Source organism: Phyllobates terribilis, unplaced genomic scaffold, assembly GCF_046119375.1.
Source record: "Phyllobates terribilis strain yellow unplaced genomic scaffold, ASM4611937v1 Scaffold_3__8_contigs__length_932513732, whole genome shotgun sequence".
Classification (NCBI taxonomy): Eukaryota; Metazoa; Chordata; class Amphibia; order Anura; family Dendrobatidae; genus Phyllobates; species Phyllobates terribilis.
In genome coordinates this window covers 557,622,991-557,646,456 of record NW_027362763.1, presented here as the reverse complement: position 1 = coordinate 557,646,456, position 23,466 = coordinate 557,622,991, and positions in this window count along the sequence as shown.

Sequence of the window (23,466 nt, the reverse complement as noted above, 5' to 3'; positions counted from 1 at the left end):
TTATGCCTCCCGCAGCTTTATGCCTCTCCCAGTTTTATGCCTCTCCCAGTATTATGCCTCTCCCAGTTGTATGCCTCCCCCAGTTTTATGCCTCCCCCAGTTTTATGCCTCCCCCAGTTTTATGACTCCCCCAGCTTTATGCCTCCCCCAGTTTTATGCCTCCCCCAGCTTTTATACCTCCCCCAGTTTTATGCCTCCCCCAGCTTTATGCCTCCCCCAGTGTTCCGTCTCCCCCAGCTTTATGCCTCCCCCAGCTTTATGCTTCCCCCAGTTTTATGCCTCCCCCAGCTTTATGCCTCCCGCAGCTTTATGCCTCTCCCAGTTTTATGCCTCTCCCAGTATTATGCCTCTCCCAGTTTTATGCCTCCCCCAATTTTATGCCTCCCCCAGTTTTATGCCTCCCCCAGTTTTATGACTCCCCCAGCTTTATGCCTCCCCCAGTTTTATGCCTCCCCCAGTGAGTCACCTCCCCTAGCTTAATGCCTCCCCCAGCTTTATGCCTCCCCCAGTGTGTTGCCTCCCCCAGCTTTATGCCTCCCCCAGTGTGTCGCCTCCCCCAGTTTTATGCCTCCCCCTGCTTTATGCCTCCCCCAGCTTTATGCCTCCCCCAGTTTTATGCCTCCCCCAGCTTTATGCCTCCCGCAGCTTTATGCCTCCCCCAGTGTGTCGCCTCTCCCAGTTTTATGCCTCCCCCAGTTTTAAGCCTCCCCCAGTTTTATGACTCCCCCAGCTTTATGCCTCCCCCAGTTTTATGCCTCCCCCAGTGGTCGCCTCCCCTAGCTTTATGCCTCCCCCAGTGTGTTGCCTCCCCCAGCTTTATGCCTCCCCCAGCTTTATGCCTCCCCCAGTTTTATGCCTCTCCCAGTTTTATGCCTCCCCCAGCTTAATTCCTCCCCCAGCTAGCTTTATGCCTCCCCCAGTGTGTCGCCTCCCTCAGTTTTATGCCTCCCCCCAGCTTTATGCATCCCCCAGCTTTATGCCTTTCACAATTTTATGCCTCCCCCAGCTTTTTGCCTCCCGCAGCTTTATGCCTCCCCCAGTGTGTCGCCTCTCACAGTTTTATGCCTCTTCCAGTTTTATACCTCCCCCAGTTTTATGCCTCCCCCAGCTTTATACCTCCCCCAGTTTTATGCCTCCCCCAGCTTTATGCCTCCACCAGTTTTATGCCTACCCAGCTTTATGCCTCCCCCAGTGTGCCTTCTCCCCTAGCTTTATGCCTCCCCCAGTTTTATGCCTCACCCAGCTTTATGCCTCCCGCGTCTTTATGCCTCCCCCAGTGTGTCGCCTCTCCCAGTTTTATGCCTCTCCCAGTTTTATGCCTCCCCCAGTTTTATGACTCCCCCAGCTTTATGCCTCCCCCAGTTTTATGCCTCCCCCAGTGTGTCGCCTCCCCCAGTGTGCCTTCTCCCCTAGCTTTATGCCTCCCCCAGTTTTATGCCTCACCCAGCTTTATGCCTCCCGCAGCTTTATGCCTCCCCCAGTGTGTCGCCTTTCCCAGTTTTATGCCTCTCCCAGTTTTATGCCTCTCCCAGTTTTATGCCTCCCCCAGCTTTATGCCTCCCCCAGCTTTATGCCTCCTCCAGTGTGTTGCCTCCCCCAGCTTTATGCCTCCCCCAGTTTTATGCCTCCCCCAGTGTGTCGCCTCCCCCAGTTTTATGCCTCCCCCTGCTTTATGCCTCCCCCAGCTTTATGCGTCCCCCAGTTTTATGCCTCCCCCAGCTTTATGCCTCCCCCAGCTTTATGCCGCCCCCAGTGTGTCGCCTCTCTCAGTTTTATGCCTCCCCCAGTTTTATGCCTCCCCCAGTTTTATGACTCGCCCAGCTTTATGCCTCCCCCAGTTTTATGCCTCCCCCAGTGTGTCGCCTCCCCTAGCTTCATGCCTCCCCCAGCTTTATGCCTCCCCCAGCTTTATGCCTCCCCCAGTGTGTTGCCTCCCCCAGCGTTATGCCTCCCCCAGTTTTATGCCTCCCCCAAAGTGTCACCTCCCCCAGTTTTATGCCTTTCCCAGCTTTATGCCTCCCCCAGCTTTATGCCTCCCCCAGTTTTATACCTCCCCCAGCTTTATACCTTCCCCAGTTTTATGCCTCCCCCAGCTTTATGCCTCCCCCAGTGTGCCATCTCCCCCAGCTTTATGATTCCCCAGCTTTATGCCTCCCCCAGTTTTATGCCTCCCCCAGCTTAATTCCTCCCCCAGCTTTATGCCTCCCCCAGTGTGTCGCCTCCCCCTGTTTTATGCCTCCCCCCAGCTTTATGCCTCCCCAGCTTTATGCCTCCCACAGTTTTATGCCTCCCCCAGCTTTTTGCCTCCCGCAGCTTTATGCCTCCCCCAGGGTGTCGCCTCTCCCAGTTTTATGCCTCTCCCAGTTTTATGCCTCCCCCAGTTTTATGCCTCCCCCAGTTTTATGCCTCCCCCAGCTTTATACCTCCCCCAGTTTTATTCACAACCAAAACAACCACGATCAAATAGCCAATTAAAACTGATTTATTATTCCTTTTCATTAAAAATTGTTATCGTATACAGATAATTGGTACAAAAAATAATGCAAGACAACACAGTGTGCAAAAAATTCCACCGCAATATGGGACACACAGGACCCCGGTTGTACTGCCCAATAGTATTAGATAATCATCAAAGCAGCATGGCGTATATACCTGAGCTAATATAATCTGACTAATAAAGACAGCTCATGTACTAAGTGGTTATATTGTTAAAAAAGAGGGCTCATATCCTAAAACATTGTAAGGTCCCTGAAAACTAAATAGTGTTAGTACACGTCACATTGTCATGTTATACCTCTATCCAACCACCATGTGTGTATCTCTATGCATGTAGTAACAATATATATATAATAACAGTATATGGACCTACAATACACTGGTACTATGTATCATAGTTCTGTATATGATGACAATATCACTTGGTATATCTATAGAGACATGTATCACAATAAGTACCTAGATACCAAACCGCTACTTTGTTGGGCTTCCAACGTGGGTCCTGCTCCCACCCCGATGCGCGTTTTGGCGCTGCCTTCCTCAGGGGGCGTGGACCAAACCTGGAGGTGTGTATCTTTAAGCATGGTTCTAGCCAATCGCTGTACAGAGGAGGACCAATCGACGCATGTCGCGTCGCGGTTACCATGACGATCAGTGACGTCGGCGTCAAGCAAGGATCACGTGATGGTCACATGGGCCCATGTGACCACGCAGGTCCTTGCAGAAAGACGCAGAGAGCCAGAGATCGTGTATTGGAACCGTACAGCGCATGCGTTCAGGTCCTATTAGTAGTGATTGTCATATATGGCACAGAGAGGTACATTACACATTATCCGCACATATATTTTATATTTTATCCTTGGCCATCTTTTTCATTCTACATAAATATAAAAATATATATAAACATATATACGGTGGCATACAGGGCTTAAAATAATTTCTTACCCACATTGGATGTTTCACAGCACATGGCTATAAAGAATCAGCTAGCTTTATGCCTCCCCCAGCTTTATGCCTCCCCCAGTGTTCCGTCTCCCCCAGCTTTATGCCTCCCCCAGCTTTATGCTTCCCCCAGTTTTATGCCTCCCCCAGCTATATGCCTCCCGCAGCTTTATGCCTCTCCCAGTTTTATGCCTCTCCCAGTATTATGCCTCTCCCAGTTGTATGCCTCCCCCAGTTTTATGCCTCCCCCAGTTTTATGCCTCCCCCAGTTTTATGACTCCCCCAGCTTTTTGCCTCCCCCAGTTTTATGCCTCCCCCAGCTTTTATACCTCCCCCAGTTTTATGCCTCCCCCAGCTTTATGCCTCCCCCAGTGTTCCGTCTCCCCCAGCTTTATGCCTCCCCCAGCTTTATGCTTCCCCCAGTTTTATGCCTCCCCCAGCTTTATGCCTCCCGCAGCTTTATGCCTCTCCCAGTTTTATGCCTCTCCCAGTATTATGCCTCTCCCAGTTTTATGCCTCCCCCAATTTTATGCCTCCCCCAGTTTTATGCCTCCCCCAGTTTTATGACTCCCCCAGCTTTATGCCTCCCCCAGTTTTATGCCTCCCCCAGTGAGTCACCTCCCCTAGCTTAATGCCTCCCCCAGCTTTATGCCTCCCCCAGTGTGTTGCCTCCCCCAGCTTTATGCCTCCCCCAGTGTGTCGCCTCCCCCAGTTTTATGCCTCCCCCTGCTTTATGCCTCCCCCAGCTTTATGCCTCCCCCAGTTTTATGCCTCCCCCAGCTTTATGCCTCCCGCAGCTTTATGCCTCCCCCAGTGTGTCGCCTCTCCCAGTTTTATGACTCCCCCAGCTTTATGCCTCCCCCAGTTTTTATGCCTCCCCCAGTGGTCGCCTCCCCTAGCTTTATGCCTCCCCCAGTGTGTTGCCTCCCCCAGCTTTATGCCTCCCCCAGCTTTATGCCTCCCCCAGTTTTATGCCTCTCCCAGTTTTATGCCTCCCCCAGCTTAATTCCTCCCCCAGCTAGCTTTATGCCTCCCCCAGTGTGTCGCCTCCCCCAGTTTTATGCCTCCCCCCAGCTTTATGCATCCCCCAGCTTTATGCCTTTCACAATTTTATGCCTCCCCCAGCTTTTTGCCTCCCGCAGCTTTATGCCTCCCCCAGTGTGTCGCCTCTCACAGTTTTATGCCTCTTCCAGTTTTATACCTCCCCCAGTTTTATGCCTCCCCCAGCTTTATACCTCCCCCAGTTTTATGCCTCCCCCAGCTTTATGCCTCCACCAGTTTTATGCCTACCCAGCTTTATGCCTCCCCCAGTGTGCCTTCTCCCCTAGCTTTATGCCTCCCCCAGTTTTATGCCTCACCCAGCTTTATGCCTCCCGCGTCTTTATGCCTCCCCCAGTGTGTCGCCTCTCCCAGTTTTATGCCTCTCCCAGTTTTATGCCTCCCCCAGTTTTATAACTCCCCCAGCTTTATGCCTCCCCCAGTTTTATGCCTCCCCCAGTGTCGCCTCCCCCAGTGTGCCTTCTCCCCTAGCTTTATGCCTCCCCCAGTTTTATGCCTCACCCAGCTTTATGCCTCCCGCAGCTTTATGCCTCCCCCAGTGTGTCGCCTTTCCCAGTTTTATGCCTCTCCCAGTTTTATGCCTCTCCCAGTTTTATGCCTCCCCCAGCTTTATGCCTCCCCCAGCTTTATGCCTCCCCCAGTGTGTTGCCTCCCCCAGCTTTATGCCTCCCCCAGTTTTATGCCTCCCCCAGTGTGTCGCCTCCCCCAGTTTTATGCCTCCCCCTGCTTTATGCCTCCCCCAGCTTTATGCGTCCCCCAGTTTTATGCCTCCCCCAGCTTTATGCCTCCCCCAGCTTTATGCCGCCCCCAGTGTGTCGCCTCTCTCAGTTTTATGCCTCCCCCAGTTTTATGCCTCCCCCAGTTTTATGACTCGCCCAGCTTTATGCCTCCCCCAGTTTTATGCCTCCCCCAGTGTGTCGCCTCCCCTAGCTTCATGCCTCCCCCAGCTTTATGCCTCCCCCAGTGTGTTGCCTCCCCCAGCGTTATGCCTCCCCCAGTTTTATGCCTCCCCCAATGTGTCACCTCCCCCAGTTTTATGCCTTTCCCAGCTTTATGCCTCCCCCAGCTTTATGCCTCCCCCAGTTTTATACCTCCCCCAGCTTTATACCTTCCCCAGTTTTATGCCTCCCTCAGCTTTATGCCTCCCCCAGTGTGTCGCCTCCCCCAGTTTTATGCCTCCCCCCAGCTTTATGCCTCCCCCAGCTTTATGCCTTTCACAGTTTTATGCCTCCCCCAGCTTTTTGCCTCCCACAGCTTTATGCCTCCCCCAGTGTGTCGCCTCTCCCAGTTTTATACCTCTCCCAGTTTTATGCCTCTCCCAGTTTTATGCCTCCCCCAGCTTTATGCCTCCCCCAGCTTTTATACCTCCCCCAGTTTTATGCCTCCCCCAGCTTTATGCCTCCCCCAGTGTTCCGTCTCCCCCAGCTTTATGCCTCCCCCAGCTTTATGCTTCCCCCAGTTTTATGCCTCCCCCTGCTTTATGCCTCCCGCAGCTTTATGCCTCCCCCAGTGTGTTGCCTCCCCCAGCGTTATGCCTCCCCCAGTTTTATGCCTCCCCCAATGTGTCACCTCCCCCAGTTTTATGCCTTTCCCAGCTTTATGCCTCCCCCAGCTTTATGATTCCCCAGCTTTATGCCTCCCCCAGTTTTATGCCTCCCCCAGCTTAATTCCTCCCCCAGCTTTATGCCTCCCCCAGTGTGTCGCCTCCCCCTGTTTTATGCCTCCCCCCAGCTTTATGCCTCCCCAGCTTTATGCCTCCCACAGTTTTATGCCTCCACCAGCTTTTTGCCTCCCGCAGCTTTATGCCTCCCCCAGGGTGTCGCCTCTCCCAGTTTTATGCCTCTCCCAGTTTTATGCCTCCCCCAGTTTTATGCCTCCCCCAGTTTTATGCCTCCCCCAGCTTTATACCTCCCCCAGTTTTATTCACAACCAAAACAACCACGATCAAATAGCCAATTAAAACTGATTTATTATTCCTTTTCATTAAAAATTGTTATCGTATACAGATAATTGGTACAAAAAATAATGCAAGACAACACAGTGTGCAAAAAATTCCACCGCAATATGGGACACACAGGACCCCGGTTGTACTGCCCAATAGTATTAGATAATCATCAAAGCAGCATGGCGTATATACCTGAGCTAATATAATCTGACTAATAAAGACAGCTCATGTACTAAGTGGTTATATTGTTAAAAAAGAGGGCTCATATCCTAAAACATTGTAAGGTCCCTGAAAACTAAATAGTGTTAGTACACGTCACAGGGTCATGTTATACCTCTATCCAACCACCATGTGTGTATCTCTATGCATGTAGTAACAATATATATATAATAACAGTATATGGACCTACAATACACTGGTACTATGTATCATAGTTCTGTATATGATGACAATATCACTTGGTATATCTATAGAGACATGTATCACAATAAGTACCTAGATACCAAACCGCTACTTTGTTGGGCTTCCAACGTGGGTCCTGCTCCCACCCCGACGCACGTTTTGGCGCTGCCTTCCTCAGGGGGCGTGGACCAAACCTGGAGGTGTGTATCTTTAAGCATGGTTCTAGCCAATCGCTGTACAGAGGAGGACCAATCGACGCATGTCGCGTCGCGGTTACCATGACGATCAGTGACGTCGGCGTCAAGCAAGGATCACGTGATGGTCACATGGGCCCATGTGACCACGCAGGTCCTTGCAGAAAGACGCAGAGAGCCAGAGATCGTGTATTGGAACCGTACAGCGCATGCGTTCAGGTCCTATTAGTAGTGATTGTCATATATGGCACAGAGAGGTACATTACACATTATCCGCACATATATTTTATATTGTATCCTTGGCCATCTTTTTCATTCTACATAAATATAAAAATATATATAAACATATATACGGTGGCATACAGGGCTTAAAATCATTTCTTACCCACATTGGATGTTTCACAGCACATGGCTATAAAGAATCAGCTAGCTTTATGCCTCCCCCAGTGTGTCGCCTCCCCCAGTTTTATGCCTCCCCCCAGCTTTATGCATCCCCCAGCTTTATGCCTTTCACAATTTTATGCCTCCCCCAGCTTTTTGCCTCCCGCAGCTTTATGCCTCCCCCAGTGTGTCGCCTCTCACAGTTTTATGCCTCTTCCAGTTTTATACCTCCCCCAGTTTTATGCCTCCCCCAGCTTTATACCTCCCCCAGTTTTATGCCTCCCCCAGCTTTATGCCTCCACCAGTTTTATGCCTACCCAGCTTTATGCCTCCCCCAGTGTGCCTTCTCCCTTAGCTTTATGCCTCCCCCAGTTTTACGCCTCACCCAGCTTTATGCCTCCCGCGTCTTTATGCCTCCCCCAGTGTGTCGCCTCTCCCAGTTTTATGCCTCTCCCAGTTTTATGCCTCCCCCAGTTTTATGACTCCCCCAGCTTTATGCCTCCCCCAGTTTTATGCCTCCCCCAGTGTGTCGCCTCCCCCAGTGTGCCTTCTCCCCTAGCTTTATGCCTCCCCCAGTTTTATGCCTCACCCAGCTTTATGCCTCCCGCAGCTTTATGCCTCCCCCAGTGTGTCGCCTTTCCCAGTTTTATGCCTCTCCCAGTTTTATGCCTCTCCCAGTTTTATGCCTCCCCCAGCTTTATGCCTCCCCCAGCTTTATGCCTCCCCCAGTGTGTTGCCTCCCCCAGCTTTATGCCTCCCCCAGTTTTATGCCTCCCCCAGTGTGTCGCCTCCCCCAGTTTTATGCCTCCCCCTGCTTTATGCCTCCCCCAGCTTTATGCGTCCCCCAGTTTTATGCCTCCCCCAGCTTTATGCCTCCCGCAGCTTTATGCCGCCCCCAGTGTGTCGCCTCTCTCAGTTTTATGCCTCCCCCAGTTTTATGCCTCCCCCAGTTTTATGACTCGCCCAGCTTTATGCCTCCCCCAGTTTTATGCCTCCCCCAGTGTGTCGCCTCCCCTAGCTTCATGCCTCCCCCAGCTTTATGCCTCCCCCAGCTTTATGCCTCCCCCAGTGTGTTGCCTCCCCCAGCGTTATGCCTCCCCCAGTTTTATGCCTCCCCCAATGTGTCACCTCCCCCAGTTTTATGCCTCTCCCAGCTTTATGCCTCCCCCAGCTTTATGCCTCCCCCAGTTTTATACCTCCCCCAGCTTTATACCTTCCCCAGTTTTATGCCTCCCCCAGCTTTATGCCTCCCCCAGTGTGCCATCTCCCCCAGCTTTATGATTCCCCAGCTTTATGCCTCCCCCAGTTTTATGCCTCCCCCAGCTTAATTCCTCCCCCAGCTTTATGCCTCCCCCAGTGTGTCGCCTCCCCCTGTTTTATGCCTCCCCCCAGCTTTATGCCTCCCCAGCTTTATGCCTCCCACAGTTTTATGCCTCCCCCAGCTTTTTGCCTCCCGCAGCTTTATGCCTCCCCCAGGGTGTCGCCTCTCCCAGTTTTATGCCTCTCCCAGTTTTATGCCTCCCCCTGTTTCATGCCTCCCCCAGCTTAATTCCTCCCCCAGCTTTATGCCTCCCCCAGTGTGTCGCCTCCCCCATTTTTATGCCTCCCCCCAGCTTTATGCCTCTCCCAGCTTTATGCCTCCCACAGTTTTATGCCTCCCCCAGCTTTATGCCTCCCGCAGCTTTATGCCTCCCCCAGTGTGTCGCCTCTCCCAGTTTTATGCCTCTCCCAGTTTTATGCCTCCCCCAGTTTTATGCCTCCCCAGTTTTATGCCTCCCCCAGCTTTATACCTCCCCCAGTTTTATGCCTCCCCCAGTGTTATGCCTCTTCCAGCTTTATGCCTCCCCCAATTATATGTCTCTACCAGCTTTATGCCTCCCCCAGCTTTATGCCTCCCCCAGTTTTATGCCTCCCCCAGTGTGTCGTCTCCCCCAGCTTAATGCCTCCCCCATCTTTAGGCCTCCCCCAGTTTTATACCTTCCCCAGCTTAATTTCTCCCCAAGCTTTATGCCTCCCCCAGTGTGTCGCCTCCCCCAGTTTTATGCCTCCCCCTGCTTTATGCCTCCCCCTGCTTTATGCCTCCCCCAGCTTTATGCCTCCCCTAGTTTTATGCCTCCCGCAGCTTTATGCTTCCCCCAGTGTGTCGCCTCTCCCAGTTTTATGCCTCTCCCAGTTTTATCCCTCCTCCAGTTTTATGCCTCCCCCAGTTTTATGCCTCCCCCAGCTTTATGCCTCCCCCAATTTTATGCCTCCCCCAGCTTAAAACCTCCTCCAGCTTTATGCCTCCCCCAGTGTGTCGCCTCCCCCAGTTTTATGCCTCCCCCTGCTTTATGCCTCCCCCAGCTTTATGCCTCCCCCAGCTTTATGCCTGCCCCAGTGTGTCGCCTCCCCCAGTTTTATGCCTCCCCCAGTGTGTCGCCTCCCCCTAGCTTTATGCCTCCCCCAGTTTTATGCCTCCCCCAGTGTTATGCCTCCCTCAGCTTTATGCCTCCCCCAATTATATGCCTCCCCCAGCTTTATGCCTCCCCCAGCTTTATGCCTCCCCCAGTTTTATGCCTCCCCAGCTTTATGCCTCCCCCAATGTGTCGTCACCCCCAGCTTAATGCCTCCCCCAGCTTTATGCCTCCCTCAGTTTTATGCCTCCCCCAGCTTAATTCCTCCCCCAGCTTTATGCCTCCCCCAGTGTATCGCCTCCCTCAGTTTTATGCCTCCCCCTGCTTTATGCTTCCCCCAGCTTTATGCCTCCCCCAGCTTTATGCCTTCCCCAGTTTTATGCCTCCCCCAGCTTTATGCCTCCCCCAGCTTTATGCCTCCCCCAGTTTTATGCCTCCCCCAGTGTGTCGCCTCCCCCAGTGTGTCGCCTCCCCCAGTTTTATGCATCCCCCAGTGGGTCGCCTCTCCCAGCTTTATGCCTCCCCCAGCTTTATGCCTCCCCCAGTGTGTCGCCTCCCCCAGTGTGTCGCCTCCCCCAGTTTTATGCATCTCCCAGTTTTATGCCTCCCCCAGCTTTATGCCTCCCCCAGTTTTATGCCTCCCTCAGTTTTATGCCTCCCCCAGCTTTATGCCTTCCCCAGTTTTATGCCTACCCCAGCTTTATGCCTCCCCCAGTTTTATGCCTCCCCAGCCTAATTCCTCCCCAGCTTTATGCCTCCCCCAGTTTGTCGCCTCCCCCATTTTTATGCCTCCCCCAGCTTTATGCCTCCCACAGTTTTATGCCTCCCCCAGCTTTTTGCCTCCCGCAGCTTTATGCCTCCCCCAGTGTGTCGCCTCTCCCAGTTTTATGCCTCTCCCTGTTTTATGCCTCCCCCAGTTTTATGCCATCCCCAATTTTATGCCTCCCCCAGCTTTATACCTCCCCCAGTTTTATGCCTCCCCCAGTGTTATGCCTCCTCCAGCTTTATGCCTCCCCCAATTATATGCCTCTACCCGATTTATGCCTCCCCCAGCTTTATGCCTCCCCCAGTTTTATGCCTCCCCCAGTGTGTCGTCTCCCCCAGCTTAATGCCTCCCCCATCTTTAGGCCTCCCCCAGTTTTATACCTTCCCCAGCTTAATTCCTCCCCAAGCTTTATGCCTCCTCCAGTGTGTCGCCTCCCCCAGTTTTATGCTTCCCTCTGCTTTATGCCTCCCCCTGCTTTATGCCTCCCCCAGCTTTATGCCTCCCCCAGTGTGTCGCCTCCCCTAGCTTTATGCCTCCCCCTGCTTTATGCCTCCCCCAGCTTTATGCCTCCCCCAGTTTTATGCCTCCCCCAGTGTGTCGCCTCCCCCAGTTTTATTCCTCCCCCAGTTTTATGTCTCCCCCAGCTTTATGCCTCCCCCAGTTTTATGCCTCCCCCAGCTTTATGCCTCCCCCAGCTTTATGCCTTCCCCAGTTTTATGCCTCCCCCAGCTTTATGCCTCCCCCAGTATGCCGTCTCCCCCAGCTTTATGCTACCCCTGCTTTATGCCTCCCCCAGTTTTATGCCTCCCCCAGCTTAATTCCTCCCCCAGCTTTATGCCTCCCCCAGTGTGTCGCCTCCCCCTGTTTTATGCCTCCCCCCAGCTTTATGCCTACCCCAGCTTTATGCCTCCCACAGTTTTATGCCTCCCCCAGCTTAATGCCTCCCCCAGCTTTATGCCTCCCCCAGTCATATTGCTCCCGCAGCTTTATGCCTCCCCCAGTATCCCGTCTCCCCCATCTTTATGCTACCCCAGCTTTATGCCTCCCCCAGTTTTATGCCTCCCCCAGCTTAATTCCTCCCCCAGCTTTATGCCTCCCCCAGTGTGTTGCCTCCCCCTGTTTTATGCCTCCCCCCAGCTTTATGCCTCCCCCAGCTTTATGCCTCCCCCAGCTTTATGCCTCCCCCAGTTTTATGGCTCCCGCAGCTTTATGCCTCCCCCAGTATGTCGCCTCTCCCAGTTTTATACCTCCCCCAGCTTTATGCTTCCCCCAGCTTTATGCCTCCCCCAGCTTTATGCCTCCCCCAGTTTTATGCCTCCCCAGCTTTATGTCTCCCCCAATGTGTCGTCACCCCCAGCTTAATGCCTCCCCCAGCTTTATGCCTCCCTCAGTTTTATGCCTCCCCCAGCTTAATTCCTCCCCCAGCTTTATGCCTCCCCCAGTGTGTCGCCTCCCTCAGTTTTATGCCTCCCCCTGCTTTATGCTTCCCCCAGCTTTATGCCTCCCCCAGCTTTATGCCTTCCCCAGTTTTATGCCTCCCCCAGCTTTATGCCTCCCCCAGCTTTATGCCTGCCCCAGTGTGTCGCCTCCCCTAGTTTTATGCCTCCACCAGTGGGTTGCCTCCCCCAGCTTTATGCCTCCCCCAGCTTTATGCCTCCCCCAGTTTTATGCCTCCCCCAGTGTGTCGCCTCCCCCAGTTTTATGCATCCCCCAGTTTTATGCCTCCCCCAGCTTTATGCCTCCCGCAGTTTTATGCCTCCCTCAGCTTTATGCCTCCCCCAGCTTTATGCCTTCCCCAGTTTTATGCCTACCCCAGCTTTATGCCTCCCCCAGTTTTATGCCTCCCCAGCTTAATTCCTCCCCAGCTTTATGCCTCCCCCAGTGTGTCGCCTCCCCCATTTTTATGCCTCCCCCCAGCTTTATGCCTCCCCCAGCTTTATGCCTCCCACAGTGTTATGCCTCCCCCAGCTTTTTGCCTCCCACAGCTTTATGCCTCCCCCAGTGTGTCGCCTCTCCCAGTTTTATGCCTCTCCCTGTTTTATGCCTCCCCCAGTTTTATGCCATCCCCAATTTTATCCCTCCTCCAGTTTTATGACTCCCCCAGCTTTATGCCTCCCCCAGTGTGTCGCCTCCCCTAGCTTTATGCCTCCCCAAGTGTGTTGCCTCCCCCAGCTTTATGCCTCCCCCAGTTTTATGCCTCCCCCAGTGTGTCGCCTCCCCCAGTTTTATTCCTCCCCCAGTTTTATGTCTCCCCCAGCTTTATGCCTCCCCCAGTTTTATGCCTCCCCCAGCTTTATGCCACCCCCAGCTTTATGCCTTCCCCAGTTTTATGCCTCCCCCAGCTTTATGCCTCCCCCAGTATTCCGTCTCCCCCAGCTTTATGCTACCCCTGCTTTATGCCTCCCCCAGTTTTATGCCTCCCCCAGCTTAATTCCTCCCCCAGCTTTATGCCTCCCCCAGTGTGTCTCCTCCCCCTGTTTTATGCCTCCCCCCAGCTTTATGCCTCCCCCAGCTTTATGCCTCCCACAGTTTTATGCCTCCCCCAGCTTAATGCCTCCCCCAGCTTTATGCCTCCCCCAGTCATATTGCTCCCGCAGCTTTATGCCTCCCCCAGTGTGTCGCCTCTCCCAGTTTTATACCTCCCCCAGCTTTATGCTTCCCCTAGTTTTATGCCTCCCCCAGCTTTATGCCTCCCCCAGTGTGTCGCCTCCCCCAGCTTTATGCCTCCCCCAGTTTTATGCCTCCCCCAGCTTTATGCTTCCCCCAGCTTTATGCTACCCCCAGTGTGTCGCCTCCCCAAGTTGTATGCCTCCCCTAGTTTTATGCCTCCACCAGTTTTATGCCTCCCCCAGCGTGTTGCCTCCTCCAGTTTTATGCCTCACCCAGTTTTATGCCTCCCCGAGCTTTATGTCTCCCACAGCTTTATGCTTTCCGCAGTTTTATGCCTCCTCCAGCTTTATACCTCCCCCAGTTTTATGCCTCCCCCAGTGTGTCATCTCCCCCAGCTTTATACCTCCCCCAGCTTTATGCCTCCCCCAGTTTTATGCCTCCCCCAGTGTTATGCCTCCCCCAGTGTGTCGCCTCCCCCAGTTTTATGCCTCCCCCAGTTTTATGCCTCCCCCAGCTTATGCCTCCCCCAGTTTTATGCCTCCCTCAGCTTTATGCCTCCCCCAGCTTTATGCCTCCCCCAGTGTGTCATCTCCCCCAGCTTTATGCCTCTCCCAGCTTTATGCCTCCCCCAGTGTTATGCCTCCCCCAGTGTTATGCCTCTCTCAGTTTTATGCCTCCCCCAGTTTTATGCCTCCCCCAGCTTTATGCCTCCCCCAGTTTTATGCCTCCCCCAGTTTTATGCCTCCCCAGCTTTATGCCTCCCCCAGTGTGCCGTCTCCCCCAGCTTTATGCCTCTCCCAGCTGTATGCCTCCCCCAGTTTTATGCCTCCCCCAGCTTAATTCCTCCCCCACCTTTTTTCCTCAACCATTGTGTCGCCTCCCCCAGGTTTATGCCTCCCCCCAGCTTTATGCCTCCCCCAAGCTTTATGCCTCCCACAGTTTTATGCCTACCCAGCTTTATGCCTCCCCCAGTGTGCCGTGTCCCCCATCTTTATGCCTCCCCCAGTTTTATGCCTCCCCCAGCTTAATTCCTCAACCAGTGTGTCGCCTCCCCCAGCTTTATGTCTCCCCCCAGCTTTATGCCTCCCCCCAGCTTTATGCCTCCCCCCAGCTTTATGCCTCCCACAGTTTTATGCTTCCCCCAGCTTTATGCCTCCCCCAGCTTTATGCCTTCCCCAGTTTTATGCCTCCCCCAGCTTTATGCCTCCCCCAGTTTTATGCCTCCCCCAGTGTGTCGCCTCCCCCATTTTGTCGCCTCTCCCAGTTTTATGCCTCCCCCAGCTTTATGCTTCCCCCAGTTTTATGCCTCCCCCAGCTTTATGCCTCCCCCAGTGTGTCACCTCCCATAGTTTTATGCCTCCCCCAGCTTTATGCCTCCCCAGTTTTATGCCTCCCCCAGTTTTATGCCTCCCCCAGCTTTATTCTTCCCCAGTGTGTCGCCTCCCCAAGTTGTATGCCTCCCCCAGCTTTATGCCTCCCCCAGCTTTATGCCTCCCCCAGTGTGTCATCTCCCCCAGCTTTATGCCTCCCCCAGCTTTATGCCTTCCCCAGTGTGTTGCCTCCCCCAGTTTTATGCCTCCCCAAGCTTTATGCCTCCCCCAGTTTTATGCCTCACCCAGTTTTATGCCTACCCCAGCTTTATGCCTCCCCCAGCTTTGTGCTTTCCCCTGTTTTATGCCTCCCCCAGCTTTTTGCCTCCCCCAGCTTTATGCCTCCCCCAGTGTGTCATCTCCCCCAGCTTTATGCCTCCCCAAGGTTTATGCCTCCCCCAATGTGTCGTCTCCCCCAGCTTAATGCCTCCCCAGCTTTATGCCTCCACCAGTTTGCTGCCTCCCCCAGCTTAAAACCTCCCCCAGTTTTATGCCTCCACCTGCTTTATGCCTGCCTCACCTTTATGCCTGCCCCAGCTTTATGCCTCCCCCAGCTTTATGCCTCCCCCAGCTTTATGCCTGCCGGAGTGTGTCGCCTCCCCCAGTTTTATGCCTCCTCCAGTGTGTCGCTTACCCCAGCTTAAAACCTCCCCCAGTGTTATGCCTCCCCCAGCTTTATTCCTCCCCCAGCTTTATGCCTCCCCAAGCTTTATGCCTCCCCCAGTTTTATACCTCCCCCAGCTTTATGCCTCCCCCAGTGTGTCGTCTCCCCCAGGTTAATGCCTCCCCAGCTTTATGCCTCCCTCAGTTTTATGCCTCCCCCCGCTTAATTCGTTCCCCAGGTTTATGCCTCCCTCAGTATGTCACCTCCCTCAGTTTTATGCCTCCCCCAGCTTTATGCCTCCCACAACTTTTTGCCTCCCCCAGTTTTATGCCTCTCCCAGCTTTATGCCTCCTCCAGCTTTATGCCTGCCCCAGTGTGTCTCCTCCCCCAGTTTTATGCCTCCCCCAGTGTGTCGCCTCCCCCAGCTTTATGCCTCCCCCAGTGTTATGCCTCCCCCAGTGTGTCGCCTCCCCCAGCTTTAGGCCTCCCCCAGCTTTAGGCCTCCCCCAGTTTTATGCCTCCCTCAGCTTTATGCCTCACCCAGCTTTATGCCTTCCCCAGTTTTATGCGTCCCCCAGTGTACCGTCTCCCCCAGCTTTATGCTTCCCCAGCTTTATGCCTCCCGCAGTTTTATGCCTCCCCCAGCTTAATTCCTCCCCCAGCTTTATGCCTCCCCCAGCTTTATGCCTCCCCCAGCTTTATGCTTCCCCCAGTTTTATGCCTCCCCCAGTTTTATGCCTCCCCCAGTTTTATGCCTCTCCCAGTGTGTCGCCTCCCCCAGTTTTATGGCTCCCCCCAGCTTTATACCTCCCACAGTTTTATGCCTCCCCCAGCTTTTTGCCTCCCGCAGCTTTATGCCTCCCCCAGTGAGTGTGTCGCCTCTCCCAGTTTTATGCCTCCCCCAGTTTTATGCCTCCCCCAGTTTTATGCCTCCCCCAGCTTTATGCCTCCCCCAGCTTCATGCTTCCCTCAGTTTTATGCCTCCCCCAGCTTTATGCTACCTCCCGTTTTATGCCTCCCCCAGCTTTATGCCTGCCCCAGTGTGTCGCCTCCCCCAGTTTTATGCCTCCCCCAGTGTGTCGCCTCCCCCAGCTTTATGCCTCCCCCAGTTTTATGCCTCCCCCAGTTTTATGCCTCCCCCAGTTTTATGCCTCCCCCAGTTTTATGCGTCCCCCAGCTTTATGCCTTCCCCAGTTTTATACCTCCCCCAGTGTGCCATCTCCCCCAGCTTTATGCTTCCCCAGCTTTATGCCTCCCCCTGTTTCATGCCTCCCCCATCTTAATTCCTCCCCCAGCTTTATGCCTCCCCCAGTGTGTCGCCTCCCCCAGATTTATGCCTCCCCCCAGCTTTATGCCTCCCCCAGTTTTATGCCTCCCCCAGTTTTATGCCTCCCCCAGCCTTTTGCCTTCCGCAGCTTTATGCCTCCCCCAGTGTCGCCTCTCCCAGTTTTATGCCTCTCCCAGTTTTATGCCTCCCCCAGTTTTATGCCTCCCCCAGTTTTATGCCTCCCCCAGCTTTATACCTCCTCCAGTTTTATGCCTCCCCCAGCTTTATGCCTCCCCCAGCTTTATGCTTCCCCCAGTTTTATGCCTCCCACAGCTTTATGCTTCCCCCAGTTTTATGCCTCCCCCAGCTTTATTCCTCCCCCAGTGTGTTGCCTTCCCCAGTATTATGCCCCCTTCCAGCTTTATGCCTCCCCCAGTTTTATGCCTCCCCAGCTTCATGGTTTCCCCAGCTTTATGCTTCCCCCAGTGTGTCGCCTCCCCAATTTGTATGCGTCCCCAATTTTTATGCCTCCCCCAGTTTTATGCCTACCCCAGCTTTATGCCTCCCCCAGTGTTTCATCTCCCCCAGCTTTATGTCTACCCCAGCTTTATGCCTCCCCCAGTGTGTCACCTCCTCCAGTTTTATGCCTCCCCCAGCTTTATGCCTCCCCCAGTTTTATGCCTCCCCCAGTGTGTTGCCTCCCCCAGTTTTATGCCTCACCCAGTTTTATGCCTCCCCCAGCTTTATGCCTCCCTCAGCTTTATGCTTTCCCCAGTTTTATGCCTCCCCCAGCTTTATGCCTCCCCCAGTGTGTCATCTCCCCCAGCTTTATGCCTCCTCCAGCTTTATGCCTCACCCAGTGTGTCTTCTCCCCCAGCTTAATGCCTCCCCCTGTTTCATGCCTCCCCCATCTTAATTCCTCCCCCAGCTTTATACCTCCCCCAGTGTGTCGCCTCCCCCAGATTTATGCCTCCCCCCAGCTTTATGCCTCCCCCAGTTTTATGCCTCCTCCAGTTTTTTTGCCTCTCCCAGTTTTATGCCTCCCCCAGTTTTATGCCTACCCCAGTTTTATGCCTCCCCCAGCTTTATACCTCCCCCAGTTTTATGCCTCCCCCAGCTTTATGCCTCCCCCAGCTTTATGCTTCCCCCAGTTTTATGCCTCCCCCAGCTTTATGCCTCCCCCAGCTTTATTCCTCCCCCAGTGTGTTGCCTTCCCCAGTATTATGTCCCCTTCCAGCTTTATGCCTCCCCCAGTTTTTTGTCTCCCCCAGTTTTATGCCTCCCCAGCTTTATGGTTTCCCGAGCTTTATGCTTCCCCCAGTGTGTCGCCTCCCCAATTTGTATGCCTCCCCAATTTTTATGCCTCCCCCAGTTTTATGCCTACCCCAGCTTTATGCCTCCCCCAGTGTTTCATCTCCCCCAGCTTTATGCCTCCCCCAGCTTTATGCCTCCCCCAGTGTGTCACCTCCTCCAGTTTTATGCCTCCCCCAGCTTTATGCCTCCCCCAGTTTTATGCCTCCCCCAGTGTGTTGCCTCCCCCAGTTTTATGCCTCCCCCAGCTTTATGCCTCCCTCAGCTTTATGCTTTCCCCAGTTTTATGCCTCCCCCAGCTTTATACCTCCCCCAGTGTGTCATCTCCCCCAGCTTTATGCCTCCTCCAGCTTTATGCCTCACCCAGTGTGTCTTCTCCCCCAGCTTAATGCCTCCCCCAGTTTTATGCCTCCCCCAGCTTAAAACCTCCCCCAGCTTTATGCCTCCCCCAGTGTGTCACCTCCCCCAGTTTTATGCCTCCCCCTGCTTTATGCCTTCCCCAGCTTTAAGCCTCCCCCAGCTTTATGCCTGCCCTAGTGTGTCGCCTCCCCCAGCTTTATGCCTCCCCTAGTTTTATGCCTCCCCCAGCTTTATGCCTCCCCCAGTGTGTCATCTCCCCCAGCTTTATGCCTCCCCCAGTTTTATGCCTTCCCCAGCTTTATGCCTCCCCCAGCTTTATGCCTCCCCCAGTGTGTCGCCACTCCCAGTTTTATGCCTCTCCCAGTTTTATGCCTCCCCCAGTTCTATGCCTCCCCCAGTTTTATGCCTCCCCCAGTGTATCGCCTCCCCTAGCTTCATGCCTCCCCCAGCTTTATGCCTCCCCCAGTGTGTTGCCTCCCCCAGCTTTATGCCTCCCCCAGTTTTATGCCTCCCCCAGTGTGTCGCCTCCCCCAGATTTATGCCTCCCCCAGTTTTGTGCCTCTCCCAGCTTTATGCCTCCCCCAGTTTTATGCCTCCCCCAACTTTATGCCTTCCCCAGTTTTATGCCTCCCCCAGTGTGCCGTCTCCCCCAGCTTTATGCTTCCCCAGCTTTTTGCCTCCCCCAGTTGTATGCCTTCCCTAGCTTAATTCCTCCCACAGCTTTATGCCTCCCCCATCTTTATGTCTCCCACAGTTTTATGCCTCCCCTAGCTTTATACCTCCCCCTGTTTTATGCCTCCCCCAGCTTTATGCCTCCCACAGTTTTATGCCTCCCCCAGCTTTATGCCTTCCCCAGTGTGCCGCCTCCCCCAGCTTTATGCCTCCCCCAGTTTAATTCCTCCCCCAGCTTAATGCCTCCCCCAGCTTTATGCTTCCCCCAGTTTTATGCCTCCCCCAGCTTTATGCTTCCCCCAGTTTTATGCCTCCCCCAGCTTTATGCCTCCCCCAGTGTGTTGCCTTCCCCAGTATTATGCCCCCCTCCAGCTTTATGCCTCCCCCAGTTTTATGCCTCCCCCAGTTTTATGCCTCCCCAGCTTTATGGTTCCCCCAGCTTTATGCTTCCCCCAGTGTGTCGCCTCCCCAATTTGTATGCCTCCCCAATTTTTATGCCTCCCCCAGTTTTATGCCTACCCCAGCTTTATGCCTCCCCCAGTGTTTCATCTCCCCCAGCTTTATGCCTCCCCCAGCTTTATGCCTCCCCCAGTGTGTCACCTCCTCCAGTTTTATGCCTCCCCGAGCTTTATGCCTCCCCCAGTTTTATGCCTCCCCCAGTGTGTTGCCTCCCCCAGTTTTATGCCTCACCCAGTTTTATGCCTCCCCCAGCTTTATGCCTCCCTCAGCTTTATGCTTTCTCCAGTTTTATGCCTCCCCCAGCTTTATGCCTCCCCCAGTGTGTCATCTCCCCCAGCTTTATGCCTCCTCCAGCTTTATGCCTCACCCAGTGTGTCTTCTCCCCCAGCTTAATGCCTCCCCCAGTTTTATGCCTCCCCCAGCTTAAAACCTCCCCCAGCTTTATGCCTCCCCCAGTGTGTCACCTCCCCCAGTTTTATGCCTCCCCCTGCTTTATGCCTCCCCCAGCTTTAAGCCTCCCCCAGGTTTATGCCTGCCCTAGTGTGTCGCCTCCCCCAGCTTTATGCCTCCCCCAGCTTTATGCCTCCCCCAGTTTTATGCCTCCCCCAGCTTTATGCCTCCCCCAGTGTGTCATCTCCCCCAGCTTTATGCCTCCCCCAGCTTTATGCCTCCCCCAGCTTTATGCCTCCCCCAGTGTGTCGCCACTCCCAGTTTTATGCCTCTCCCAGTTTTATGCCTCCCCCAGTTCTATGCCTCCCCCAGTTCTATGCCTCCCCCAGTTTTATGCCTCCCCCAGTGTATCGCCTCCCCTAGCTTTATGCCTCCCCCAGCTTTATGCCTCCCCCAGTGTGTTGCCTCCCCCAGCTTTATGCCTCCCCCAGTTTTATGCCTCCCCCAGTGTGTCGCCTCCCCCAGATTTATGCCTCCCCCAGTTTTATGCCTCCCCCAGCTTTATGCCTCCCCCAGTTTTATGCCTCCCCCAACTTTATGCCTTCCCCAGTTTTATGCCTCCCCCAGCTTTATGCCTCCCCTAGTGTGCCGTCTCCCCCAGCTTTATGCTTCCCCAGCTTTTTGCCTCCCCCAGTTGTATGCCTTCCCCAGCTTAATTCCTCCCACAGCTTTATGCCTCCCCCATCTTTATGTCTCCCACAGTTTTATTCCTCCCCTAGCTTTATACCTCCCCCTGTTTTATGCCTCCCCCAGCTTTATGCCTCCCACAGTTTTATGCCTCCCCCAGCTTTATGCCTCCCCCAGTGTGCCGCCTCCCCCAGCTTTATGCCTCCCCCAGTTTTATGCCTCCCCCGTTGTGTCACCTCCCCCAGTTTTATGCCTCCCCCCAGCTTTATGCCTCCCCCAGCTTTATGCCTCCCACAGTTTTATGCTTCCCCCAGCTTTATGCCTCCCGCAGCTTTATGCCTCCCCCAATGTGGCGCCTCTCCCAGTTTTATGCCTCCCCCAGCTTTATGCTTCCCCCAGTTTTATGCCTCCCCCAGCTTTATGCCTCCCCCAGTGTGTCGACTCCCCCAGTTTTATGCCTCCCCCAGCTTTATGCCTCCCCAGTTTTATGCCTCCCCCAGTTTTATACCTCCCCTAGCTTTATGCTTCCCCCAGTGTGTCGCCTCCCCAAGTTGTATGCCTCCCCCAGTTTTATGCCTCCTCCAGTTTTATGCCTCGCTCAGCTTTATGCCTCCCCCAGTGTGTCATCTCCCCAGCTTTATGCCTCCCCCAGTTTTATGCCTCCCCCTGCTTTATGCCTACCCCAGCTTTATGCCTTTCCCAGTTTTATGCCTCCCCCTGCTTTATGCCTCCCCCAGCTTTATGCCTGCCCGATTGTGTCGCCTCCCCCAGTTTTATGCCTCCCCCAGTGTGTCGCCTACCCCAGCTTTATGCCTCCCCCAGTTTTATGCCTCTCCCAGTGTTATGCCTCCCCCAATTGTATGCCTCCCCCAGCTTTATGCCTCCCCCAGCTTTATGCCTCCCCCAGTTTTATGCCTCCCCCAGTCTGTCGTCTCCCCCAACTTAATGCCTCCCCCAGCTTTATGCCTCCCTCAGATTTATGCCTCCCCCAGCTTAATTCGTCCCCCTGCTTTATACCTCCCTGATTGTGTCGCCTCCCTCAGTTTTATGCCTTCCCCTGCTTTATGCCTCCCGCAACTTTATGCCTCCCCCAGTTTTATGCCTCCCCCAGCTTTATGCCTCCCCCAGCTTTATGCCTCCCCCAGTTTGTCGCCTCCCCCAGTTTTATGCCTACCCCAGTGTGTCGCCTCCCCTAGTTTTATGCCTCCCCCAGTTTTATGCCTCCCCCAGTGTGTCGCCTCCCCCAGTTTTATGCCTCCCCCAGTTTTATGCCTCCCCCAGCTTTATGCCTCCCCCAGTTTTATTCCTCCCTCAGCTTTATGCCTTCCCCAGTTTTATGCCTCCCCCAGTGTTCTGTCTTCCCCAGCTTTATGCTTCACCAGCTTTATGCCTCCCCCAGTTTTATGCCTCCCCCAGTTTAATGCCTCCCCCAGTTTTATGCCTCCCCCAGCTTTATGCCTCCCCAAGCTTTATGCCTCCCACAATTTTATACCTCCCCCAGCTTTTTGCCTCCCTCAGCTTTATGCCTCCCCGAGTGTGTCGCCTCTCCCAGTTTTATGCCTCTCCTAGTTTTATATCTCCCCCAGTTTTATGCCTCCCCCAGCTTTATACCTCCCCCAGTTTTATGCCTCCCCCAGCTTTATTCTTCCCCCAGTTTTATGCCTCCCCCAGCTTTATATTTCCCCAGTTTTATGCCTCCCCCAGCTTAATGCCTCCCCCAGTGTGTTGCCTTCCCACCTTTATGCCTCCCCCAGTTTTATGCCTCCCCCAATTTTATGCCTCCCCCATTTTTATGCTTCCCCCAGCTTTATGCTTCCCCCAGCGTGTCGCTTCCCCAATTTGTATGCCTCCCCCAGTTTTATGCCTACCCCTGCTTTATGCCTCCCCCAGTGTGTCATCTCCCCCAGCTTTATACCTCCCCCAGCTTTATTCCTCCCCCAGTGTGTCGCCTCCTCCAGTTTTATGCCTCCCCCAGCATTATGCCTCCCCCAGTGTGCTGCCTTCCCCAGTTTAATGCCTCACCCAGTTTTATGCCTCCCCCAGCTTTATGCCTCCCAAGCTTTATGCTTTCTCCAGTTTTATGCCTCCCCCAGCTTTATGCCTCCCCAAGTTTTATGCCACCGCCAGCTTTATGCCTCCCCCAGTGTGTCAACTCCCCCAGCTTTATGCCTCCCCCAGCTTTATACCTCACCCAGTGTGTCGTCTCCCCCATCTTAATGCCTCCCCCAGTTTTATGCCTCCCCATCTTAAAACCTCCCCCAGCTTTATGCCTCCCCCATTGTGTCACCTCCCCCAGTTTTATGCCTCCCCCTGCTTTATGCCTCCCCCAGCTTTATGCCTCCCCAGTTTTATGCCTCCCCCAGCTTTATGCTTGCCTCATTGTGTCGCCTCCCCCAGTTTTATGCCTCCCCCAGTGTTTCCCCTCCCCCAGCTTTATGCCTCCCCCAGCTTTATGCCTCCCCCAGTTTTATGCCTCCCCCAGTGTTATGCCTCCCCCAGCTTTATGCCTCCCCCAAATATATGCTTCTCCCAGCTTTATGTCTCCCCCAGCTTTATGCCTCCCCCAGTTTTGTGCCTCCCCCAGCTTTATGCCTCCCCCAGTGTGTCGTCTCCCCCAGCTTAATGCGTCCCACAGCTTTATGCCTCCCCCAGTTTTATGCCTTCCCCAGCTTAATTCCTCCCCAAGCTTTATGCCTCCCCCAGTGTGTCGCCTCCCCCAGTTTTATGCCCCCCCTGCCTTATGCCTCGCTCAGCTTTATGCCTCCCCCAGGTTTATGCCTCCCGCAGCTTTATGCCTCCCCCAGTGTGTCGCCACTCCCAGTTTTATGCCTCCCCCAGCTTTATGCCTCTCCCAGCTTTATGCCTCCCCCAGCTTTATGCCTCCCCCAGTGTGTTGCCTCCCCCAGCTTTATGCCTCCCCCAGTTTTATACTTCCCCCAGTGTGTCGCCTCCCCCAGATTTATGCCTCCCCCTGCTTTATGCCTCCCCCAGCTTTACGCCTCCCCCAGCTTTATGCCTCCCCCAGTGTGTCACCTCTCTCAGTTTTATGCCTCTCCCAGTTTTATGCCTCCCCCAGTTTTATGCCTCCCCCAGTTTTATGACTCCCCCAGCTTTATGCCTCCCCCAGTTTTATGCCTCCCCCACTGTGTCGCCTCCCC